This window comes from Carya illinoinensis, chromosome 1, assembly GCF_018687715.1.
Source record: "Carya illinoinensis cultivar Pawnee chromosome 1, C.illinoinensisPawnee_v1, whole genome shotgun sequence".
NCBI lineage: Eukaryota > Viridiplantae > Streptophyta > Magnoliopsida > Fagales > Juglandaceae > Carya > Carya illinoinensis.
This window is the reverse complement of record NC_056752.1, coordinates 25,746,114-25,757,117: the sequence shown is the minus strand read 5'-3', so window position 1 is coordinate 25,757,117 and position 11,004 is coordinate 25,746,114. Positions and strand designations below refer to the sequence as shown.

At 39.1% G+C, this 11,004-nt stretch overlaps 1 long non-coding RNA gene across 1 annotated transcript; it reads left to right on the top strand.

Annotated features, from left to right (window-relative positions):
• The first annotated feature begins 7,620 nt into the window (after positions 1 to 7,620).
• Positions 7,621 to 9,770, top strand: LOC122302242. The gene is made up of 3 exons (XR_006240419.1): positions 7,621 to 7,772; positions 8,149 to 8,178; positions 9,442 to 9,770. It is a non-coding gene; the product is annotated as an uncharacterized LOC122302242 (long non-coding RNA).
• Positions 9,771 to 11,004: the final 1,234 nt, after the last annotated feature.

Genomic DNA, 11,004 nt, shown 5'->3' with positions numbered 1-11,004 from the left:
ATTGGTCATCAAGCTTAAACTTTTAAGGGAAGTTTTGACCAAGTGACATAAATCCTTATCTCCTTGTTGAGTCAATCTACATCCCAAGCTTGTGAGACAAGCTTTGACTAAAAGACAATTAAGCCTTTATCTCTTGAACCGTCGGTCCTAAGCTAAGAAAGAACTCATTTCCTTTTTCCTTCAAAACCTCACCAACGCCTTCTCCTTTTTCCTCTCTTCTTCTTCTTCTTCTCATCTTCAAGAGTAAGGAAAAACCATAGCTTCCCTCTCCACCCCTTCAAGCCGTGTGGCTCACAAAGAAAGAAAGAAAATTTTTCTTCCTTCCCCAAGCCATAGCCAATGCCATTTTCCCTCTCTTCTTCTCCTCTTCAAGAAATCAAGCTCCCCTCATCTTCTTCTAGCTTTGGTCCTCCACTTTACCTCTTAAAAGAATCTAGGAGCTTAAGGTAAAAATTATAATTTAACTCATTTGATTTTGATGTATTTTAGAAGCCAACTAAATTATTTAGCTTATGTTTTGATGTGTTTAAATTCTTATGTTGCAAATAAACATGTATGCTTTGTTTTTTGCCCAAACTGAAATTTATTTAGGGAATTTGCTATGTATTTCTCCTATATTTGAGAATGGTACTTTTAATAACTAATTTGATTAGTCATAATTGATGTTAGTTGATCTTTTGATATATATATATATATATATATATGTTGATGCCATGTGTACTATGTTGAGATTTATTTAGAGATTTGCTTGGGTTTTATAATTTATACCTTGCTTTAAAAAGGTATTAAATGGGTAAAACATACGCTTGAGTGTTTAAAGGTTTTACAATTTGTTTAATGGATAATTTACTATACTTTATGCTATATTTAATTTTAATGGGATATGTTATCTAAACTATTAAATATTGCTTGTGCGATTAGAGTATAATATGTTGTAGTATTAATTATATTACTCTTGTAAAGGTTAGACGAGATGTTAGTTAATTAAGATAACGTTAAGGATAGAAAGGTTGTTAGATTGTAATATCGTGGCTTTCTCTTTTAAAGGGAGGACTAAATAAATATTGTATGAGTATTAACACGTTTATGTTATTTATTGGAATAGGACTTATATTGACGATTGAAGTATCAAGGAACATAGAGGTAAGTAGCTATGACCATGTTTCTTACACACAAAGCTCTCTTATGAAAGAATGTCTCTCTCTCTTCAAATGTTCTTGTAAAGAAATTGTAAATGTATATACTATGTACAAGCCTTTCTTGATAGCCCCTGTTAAGTACCCTATCGATTATAATTATTTGTATGTGTATAAGGTAATGCATGCATGTAGATGCTAAGTCATGAGATTTTCATACATGTTCTCTCAAAGTATTAATGCCTTACTTATATGTAGTATGACATGAATGCTCTTTTTTTCAAAATAAAAGCATATGCATCGGATCAAGAAAACATAATGAAAATATTTGACCGCAAAGAAAGAAAAGAAAAGAAATGAATGTTAAGGTATGAAAATACGTAACTGCATGAAAAATTATGTTTAAGCTCATTCTTTTAAATGACGGTTTTTCATGAATAAACTGTTAAATGAAAATGACTAAAAAGTAAAGGACTAAATGAAAGAAGGAATGACTGAAAGGAAATGAATGTTTTAATGTATATGAAACTACAGAATGGCCATAACTGATAAATGAATGATGATGGTACCAAAGGACTGGGCAGATTGCAATGCCGAGTAAGTAGTACTGGCGGTGCACCCAGTGCTGCACCCTAGAGGAAAGTGATTCCTAATCCGCGGCTACAGGCGGAGTCAGGTCCAAAAGACTGCTAACCCTAACACACGGGGTGTAATAGTGTGTACGGGCCAAATGAAAGTGAAAGACGAAAGTAAAGGTATGCATCAAAGTATAATGTAAATGTATGCATGAAAGTATGATTTAAACGTATGCATGAAAGTATGAAATAAGTGTCTGCATGAAAGCATGACTAAATTCTTAAATGTTTAGCATGAAAGTATTGTTTAAATGTTTATGTATACATGTTTTCAAAAGAAAAATAATCGATGATTAGTACGTTAACGGCATGGTATAATGCTTACTGATTATTAGACTCACTTTGTGTTTATGTTTTAAACGTCCAGGTAATGATGAAAAAGCTGGGGAGCAGGGCATTACTGCATAGGGAGAGGTAGACGTTTAGTGTCTTCCTTATTGTTCGACCTTACATGAATGATGGGTTATGTTATGGATGTTATTTTTATGTTTGGATGGGTCCCTTGTCGGGACGTTTTGTCGGATTTGACTTTAAACCATGTATCTTTTGGTATGGTGGGGTAATGGTAAACCCTGATACATTGACTTAGTGCCTTCTTGTATGTATGGTAGAGATGGAATCCATTCCTAACTAGAATAGTTATGTTTTTATGAACGTATGATGGACTCTGAGAGCCTTTTATGGAGGAATATTTGAATAGAATGTCTATCATATGTTACCTTTATTAAATTAGAAATTTAGAGTACACGTGTGTCATGTTCTTGTTGATCGCATATTACTAGAAAAAAAAATGAGAAAAGAAAGAAAGAAAAGAAGGAAAGAAGGACAGGTGTACGTAGCGATTACACCTTTCCCAGGGCGGGGTTGTTACACTCTTACACCACTCTATCACTTCACACGTACTCCTAGACATAACACGGCTACACAATGACACCCAACATTGGGACTATCGGTTACATCACTGCTACTTTGGAACACTGTTCCACAATTGCTGACACTTCTCATCACGCTCTACACTTCTCAGCTATGCAACCATCCATATGTTCACAACACGCCACACGACGCATCACTACACCACACAGAGTACACTCCACATTAACTCCCTTCCATCCACACTATGTCATACCACCACTACAGCACATACTTCATGCCCACACTTCATAGCACAGTCCACAATACTATCTAGCACACTACACTACTATGCCTAACACTTCATGTCACAACTACACAGCGAACTCCACAACCCAGCACAGTTCACAACCAACCAACCAACATCTAACATAAATAACAACGAAAGGGAGAGAGGGTTATAACATCGTCGGGGTTAACCCGTGCATTGCTCGTTGCTCGGCACAGTCAATGGCATTGGAAGGGTCGTACGTAGCGACTAAACCACGTACATTGACTGTTTTGGGCATTTGGGAGCTGTTTGGGAGTTGGGCTAGGCTATTAGGCATTAGGTTGAGGTCCTGGGGTGGTGGCCTCGTAGTGGTGCCGAGATGGCACATGTCGGAGCCATGATGGCTTGTGGAGGAGCTTGGGTCGTGGGTCTCAAACAAGGAAAATGGAAGGGGAGCTTGGCTGGGCATAGGGGTGGCTGAGGGGTGTTGTTGGTGGCTAGAGAAGCTCATGGTGGCAGCCGAAGGCCGTGGGTGGCGGCGCACGATGGTGGATCTAGAGATCCCATGTGTGAAGAGGAAGGGCTTGGGGTGGCTATTTTGAGCCACTATGGGCTGCGTGAGGGAAAGGGGAGGTGCTAGGTGGCTGGGGGAAGTCGTAGGTGGTCCAGTGTAGAGGCAGGGCTAGCTTACGGTGGCGCTATGGCTATGTGAGATAGAGAAACCCATTTCAAGTTGAGCTCGCGTGGGGTAGAGGAAGCTGTTGTGAGGGGATGGGTTCGATTGAGAGTGCTGGCTAGCATGAGGAACAACTGCCCTGGTGGTCGGTGATGTTGTAGGGTGAAGCATGACAGTGCATGGAGGAGAAACCAGTATGGATTTCCTGCACTCTACGAAGAGAGAGAGAGAGAGAGAGAGAGAGAGAGAGAGAGAGAGAGAGAGAGAGAGAGAGAGAGAGAGAGAGAGAGGTTGTGAGGGTGGAGGTAGTCGGCATGAGCTGCGCCGGTTGGTGGCGGTGATCTGGCTGGGTCGCGGTAGAGCTGGGCCACGCAAGGAGGAGGGCTATGGGTAAGGAGCTACGCGCACGAGCTGAGGGAGAGGGAGGAGAGAGAGGGAAAGAGAGGAAATGGGGAAAAAGGAAAGGGACTTGGGTATTTAATCCAATCTCTTCATCTTGGGCTCTTTAATCTGATCTGACAGAGAGGATTAAAACACTTATTTAACTTAAAAACACTGAGAGCAATTTAGATAATATTATTTAAACTAAACTTTAGCTTATAAAATATAATCTTTCATCATTAATTAAATGATAAAGTTTTACTAATTACTTTTAGGAGAATAAAACGATTTAATTAATTAGAGTTTTCAACATAACTCAAATCTCATAATATTTTTAAATAACTAAAATCATTTAGATAAAATGATTTTCTACAATTATAATATTTTTGGAACTCTAAAACATATTATAATTTTCTTTCTTAAAATCAGGTTTGGTTCAATAACACTAGAAATACCTCATTAAAATATTTTCAGGACATTTAAAGTACACGAGGGCTTTAAAACACTGGACTTGGTTTATAAATCACTTGATATCTTTAAAAACACGTTGTCAAGGTTCGGCATGTAAAACGAGACTCGTGATCATCAGAGAGAGAAAGGAGCGGATTGTTACATCCTCCCCTCCTTATAATAAATTCCATCCTCAGAACTTGCTCAACGTCCTCGAAATTTGCTTAACCTTACTACAGACCCATTCTCATTAGCCCTCATGTCGTCCTCACGTCTTTGTGCACATTCCACATCTTGGTTATTTCTTGGACGAAACTTCTTCCTCACTTCTTGTCACTCCATTGACAGGCTCCAAGTCAATTCCCTATGCTTTACCTCATCCATCAGGTAGCGCTTACGCCTCCCATACTAGGATTCTTGCCAGAAAAGCTTGAAGTTGTCATGTCATTATTCATCTTGATCCTAACTCGGCTCATGGTTGTCCATGCGCTTCATAACTATCGCAGCCTATCTACGTTCTTAGTCTATTCCTCTGATAACATGGAACTACTTCTATACGTTCCTAGCATCTCATCATTCATTCCTTCTCTTCTAGCTACGTTCATTCTACATCACTTCTTTCATGACATACACTTAACACAGTCTCTTCTAGTAGGTGCCATTCTGACATGCATACATTAACTATTTTATACTTATAAAATACCGTAACAGCTAAAATAAAATACTTTCTTATACTTACTATAGGATGAGACATGCCTTGGAAGACATCAGCCTAGGTTTTTCCTTCTCTTTCAGTTCTCTTTTCAAAAGTTTTCTTTCATGTAAAAAGTTTTCTCTCTTTTACTTTGAAAAAAAGTTGAGTCTCTCATAACCTGGGTATTGCTCTAATACCACAAAGTAACGCCCGTCCATGTGGTGGGATTTTTAGATAATGATTTTAAGAAAGAGATGGGAATTACCGTTCATTTTAAAACTTTTTCCTTTCCTACCTAGGATACAAAAGGCTTCATGTTTATAAAATAAAATATTATTCTTAATTTAAAGAAAGTTACAGCGAAAAGTATTAAACTTTACAATTAGAAGTCTTTCATACAAAACATCATGCCTAGGCTTCCGTGCTCTTTCCCTTTGGGCCATGTCCATCATTACGCTTTTTGCTCATCTTGTTCTTGGGAGAGGCATACACAAAAACTAAAATAAGTTGAAGACTCGTAAGCATATAGTCAACATATACTAATATAGGTTTTCAGTCATCCATTTATCACTCCATACATACTATAAAACATAAGACATACATTCATTTAAAACATTATGAGGTGGAGTTTTTCTTAATAAGCTTTTTCTTTCTTAAAATCAGGCTTGGTTCAATAACACTGAAGATGCCCCATTTAAATATTTTCAGGACATTTAAAATACACGAGGGCTTTAAAACACTGAGCTTGCTTTAAAAATCACTTGATATCTTTAAAAATACACCGTCAAGGTTCAGCATGTAGAACGAGACTCGTGACTATCAGAGAAAGAAAGCAGTGGGTTGTTACATCAAGGGACTTGAGAGCACCACATCAATGGTAGACAGTGCTGGCGAGTCCAGTGTAGCCACTGGTTGCCTTACTTACTAGCCCGTGGTCGGCTGGTGGGTCCCTTCTTGGCAATTGTTGAGGCTTTGAGCTATGAGGAAACTTGGGGAAACCCTTGTTGTCTTCGTCTGGTAGTCAAGTGAGGTGTTTGGACAGGGCCCACGTCGTGCATGGGATGGCAGGCTTCATGCCTACCAAGTGACGTTTTTGGCTAAACGTTGGCGTTCACCCTTCATGTGCACTGTGCATGGCGAGACAAAGTTCATGGGTGGTTTCCTGGCCAATGATTGTGGCTTCACTTAGTTGTGGTGAGGAACTCTCGTAGTGAATCATAGTGGTGGTGAGGAATTCAAGCAGGTGGAATCTTCCATGGACGAGCACCTCCTCTATGGTGAGCAAAGGTGATGGCAGCGGCCTCCTCTATGGCGAGAAAAGGTGACGGAAGCAACCTCCTCGGTGGTGAGCAAAGCTTCTATGGGCAAGGAATTCCCTACCGGTGATAGAAAACTCTGACGATCTTGGTGGTGGGCGGCAATGGGGTCCTTGAGCTTGCAGGTGACCAAGTGAGACGTACTTGTTGAGGTGTCTCGCTAGCATTACTTGTGAGAACTCAGACTTTATCAAGTCCTCAATTTTATTATTTTATTTACAGAAGTCTCTTAATCTTTTAGAATGAGAGATAAATAAGCTAGTGTTGGAAGAAAAACCCATAGTATGTATTATTATTTTTGGACCTTAAGGACTCTAGGTTTAGAAAGCTATAAGGGATGAAAAGAGAAGAGAAGCCCAACAAGGCCCATGTGGAATTCAGCCTACTAGGGTAGCAATAGGTTTGGAAGGTCCAAAATGTTTTCTAAGGCTGAGGTAGGCGCCACATGGCAAGGAGGGACTTTTTGGTCTTTTCTAGCAAGAAACCTAGGAAGAAGGTAATGTGAGACACTTGTCTTGCATGCATGAGTTTCTAGAAGACTTGAGTGGAGGATGAAGTCACTCAAGCTAGGGCTTACACGCCCCTTTGCTAATGTCATTTCAGGTGTTGCCACTTGTCACGCATGTGTGGAGAAAGAGGGAAACCTTTGGGGTTCCAAAGAGATCTTACTTGGGAAGGAGAAAAGCTATGTTCTAGAAGAATATTGGAAGAGCAAGAGAGAGAGAGAGAGAGACAGAGAGAGAGAGAGAGAGAGGGAGAGAGGGAGAGAGAGAGGGTGACAGCTTGCATGGGAAAGGCCAAGGGATTTGTCTTGCGAAGGCCAAGGATCACCAAGGGAGATCTAGGGTTTTCAGCCAAAGCAAGCAACACACACATACACTTTGCCACATGGCAACCATGCACATAGTAGAGGAGTTCCAAGAAGATTTTGAAATTGTGATTTTACTTTTGAACCTCCAAGTGCATTGTATCTAGACAAGAGAGGAAGGGTGAAATTGGAAAGTGAGGCAAGAGAAGGGGTTCGGATTTGGAGGCTACACGCCAACCATGGAAGAAGCTTTTGGGTTTCCTATGTCAACCTAGGGAAGTGATAAAGACCTTTTGTCTTTGATGCCAAGTGGCATCCATGCAAGGGCCTTTGTCATTTCGAGAGAAGTTGGAAGCTCTATATAATGGCATGATCGAATAGGGGGAATGTCTTTTGCTCAAAGTTTCATTCTTGTTCTAAGGGTTTTTGGCACTCACCATTTCTCTCCAAGTCTTTGCACTTTCTCACCAACCAAACACCACTATTTCTCTCTAACTATTTCTAGAATCATAAGGATTTCTCCTACATCATTCGACTAGAGGAAGCACCCAAGGAGGTGAGAACCATTCCATCATTTCTTGCACATACACACACACCCATGAGGGAAAAACCCACTATCTTCATTCAATTTTAGGGCTTTGTTCACTACCACACACTTTCACTCTAGAAACTAGAGTTTTCTCTTCAAGGAAGAAGAAACCCAAAATATCCTTGGTATTTTGAATGTAGGAAACACAAGTTTTTAGAAGGGCTTAGGTTCGGTTTTTACTTGGAAGGAAAAGCTAGGGTTTCTTATCCTCAAGAGTTTCAGACTCTAGGGTTTTATTAGAAAGGCATTTTTCGAATATCATGGATGCACACACTTGTCCACCCTTACTTCAAGACTAGGGTTTCTCTAGTGGTTTCTAATATGTCTTGCATGTATTTTTCAGATTTTGCAAAGTTTATACAATCGGATTTTTGTAAGTAAACTTTCAACTTACTTTAGATAACTCTTGTATATGTGTTGCAAACTCTTGTTTGATATTTTAATGCTTGAATCTTGTTATATTATGGATTGTATATTCAGTTTTGATATGAATATTGAATCATGGATGATGGTTTGTTGAAGTGTATTTCGAATATGTCATAATTAGGGTTTCGGCTTTATCATATATATATGCTATGTATGCTTGTTTTGATCTATGAACTCGTGGAAGCATGTGAATATGAAATGTGACTATGAAAATCCATGTTTGGAGGACTTGGATGTTTCGGTTAAGGATATATTAAGTGAATCCAAATCTATTTTGGATTGGATGGAGTGTGATTCAAGTGTGTTTACATATATGCATCCTATAATTACATGTTCTAATATTTTCAAACCATATTGTGATATGTACATGGTGATTGGATTCATATATGTTTTTGGTTCTACATATTTGCATGAGTTTGATGAAGTGTTGTGTCATTGTTTTATGCATTGGAGTATATGTTTTACAAAATGAAGATTCAAAGTATTTTTATCACGACTCCAAATGCTAGGACAGGGAAATGCCCTAGTTGAATGGAGACCCTTGAATCGATGAAGTATAGTCGACGGGCGTTGAAAGGTTCCTATGAAAAGATACTAGAGTGAGGTTGCCCCTAAAACTAGTGGCTAAGTGTTACAGTGAAGCCAAAGTAAGTGAACTGCCGTAAAATATAATGTTTATGATAAGGCGTAGTTACATCGATCAAAGGGGTCGATGGATGATATGGTAACTAGTGGGAAACTCACGATGCTTAGGGGAGCCAGTATCCATTCATGTGAATCATGAAATGATCAAGGTGTGTGAGCTCTATAATACGATATGTCAAGTATAAGACCTCGAGCTCAAAGGATATGAACACGTGTTAAGAAGTCTAAAGGATGAAAATAATGTTTTATGAAAAGTTTACGTTGCACGCGTGAAAGTTTCTATGTAAAAGTTCATGTCCATGCATTTATTATAAACTGCAATTTTTGTGGTTTGCTTATATATGCCTGTGTTATTTATTGTCTGTTGACTGTTTACCTGCTGAGATTTCTTGAAATCTCACCGTTGCATATTCCACTACCATTTTTTTCTCGGAATGGTAGAAGTTGTGCTTTCAAACAATGTTAAGACGGTCTAAACGACCCTAATTTTGGTACTTTGCTTTCGGATCCCTTATGGGTGTTGAAGTTTTCTTGGCATATGGGCCATGTGACTTGTGTTCTTCAGGAAGCTAGTGGGGCCTATGTTGAGGGAAAGAAGCTTGCTAGAGACACTGGACTTATATAACCTAAGTTACGAAAGTCGTATGGAGTCTGTTGGATTTTATCCCTTGATGGATCTTTGGTTTTGGGGAGGCAGCAAAGCGAGAACTTAGGAAAGTTTCTATGGCCCTCTACTACTGAATGGGCCTAAAACAATATCTTTTGGTGATAGTATTTTGAGGATATTTTGGAAAAACAGTATTTTGATGGCCCCTTTGTTTTGGGGAAATGGTTTTGAAACAATTATGTCTTTTGGAAAGACTTGCTTATGGAAGTGTTATCTTTTGGGATTTTACATTCAGTACCATGTTTATTTATTTCCACCGTCCTTAAGTAGTCAAAGAATTTTTTTGCTACGATTTACTGCATATTGCTAGATAATAGGTACATTGCATCTTAACTGTCATGTATGAGGGGTATGTAATATTGTGTTGTATGTCCTGACGCTTCAGTCACCGTCAAATCCCAAGTAGGAGATGGGGGCGTCACATTACTTGCTGTGGGTGACCAAGTTGTGTGGAGGAGTCTCCATGGCTGAGGACTTCCTTGCCGGCAGCATAGAACGCTGGTGGGTCAGGAGGCAACTAGTGGTGGCCACATCGGCTCACAGATGCTTGGATGTGGACTTTCGGTGGTGGTGCTCTTTTGTGCGAAACACCTAGGTGCCCATTGGGTGTGTCAATATTCTTTCAACGTGGAGCTTCCATTAGCACAGGTCGCTGTACCGATAGCAAAAAACTCCAATGTATCTGGTGGTGGCCAGTGTTTACCTCACTAGCTCGTGGTAGGCTGATGGGACGGTCCCCGTTGGCCCCAAGACTTTGCACGGTGAGTTCCAGGCACAATGACCTTTGTTGGCTTTGTCCAGCAATTTAGAGTAGTGCCGAACAGACGAAGCTGCTAGTGAAGGGTGGCCAACAGCCAACCTGATGCTGCGAGCCTCTATTATGTGCACCTATTGCGCCACTGCACATGTCTTATGACACAAATGATTAAACAATAGAAACCATAACATAACAAAAGAATTCCAAACATTTGAGGAAGAGAAATTCTTCGAATTAGTCACTATTCATATTACACACCCCACACTTACAGCTTTTCCTAAGATGTGAGTATTTTTCATAGGGTGTGAGGGTGTGGATTGTGAATAGTGGCTGATGAGAATAATTGTTCTTGAAGGAATGAAGACTTATTAGAAATATTTGATCATAAATATTCAATGCAATTTGTACAAACTTTCCTAGCTATCAACAAATGCATATGCTGCTTCACGAATTTCGTCACTTTTTAGCTTCATTAAATTTTTAGTACGAATAATGCTACATGTAGTAATGAAATACGTAAGTGCTATATAATTATTTTGAAAAAGAGTGAAATCAATTATTAAAATTTAGTTTTTTTATATGGATCTTGTATTTACTCAATTTTTTCAAAATGATTGTGCAACGCTTATATATTTCACGACTATAAATATAATTTCTATTTTGGTTTATCAGGTTTTCATTAATCCACAAAGACGCTTGCAATT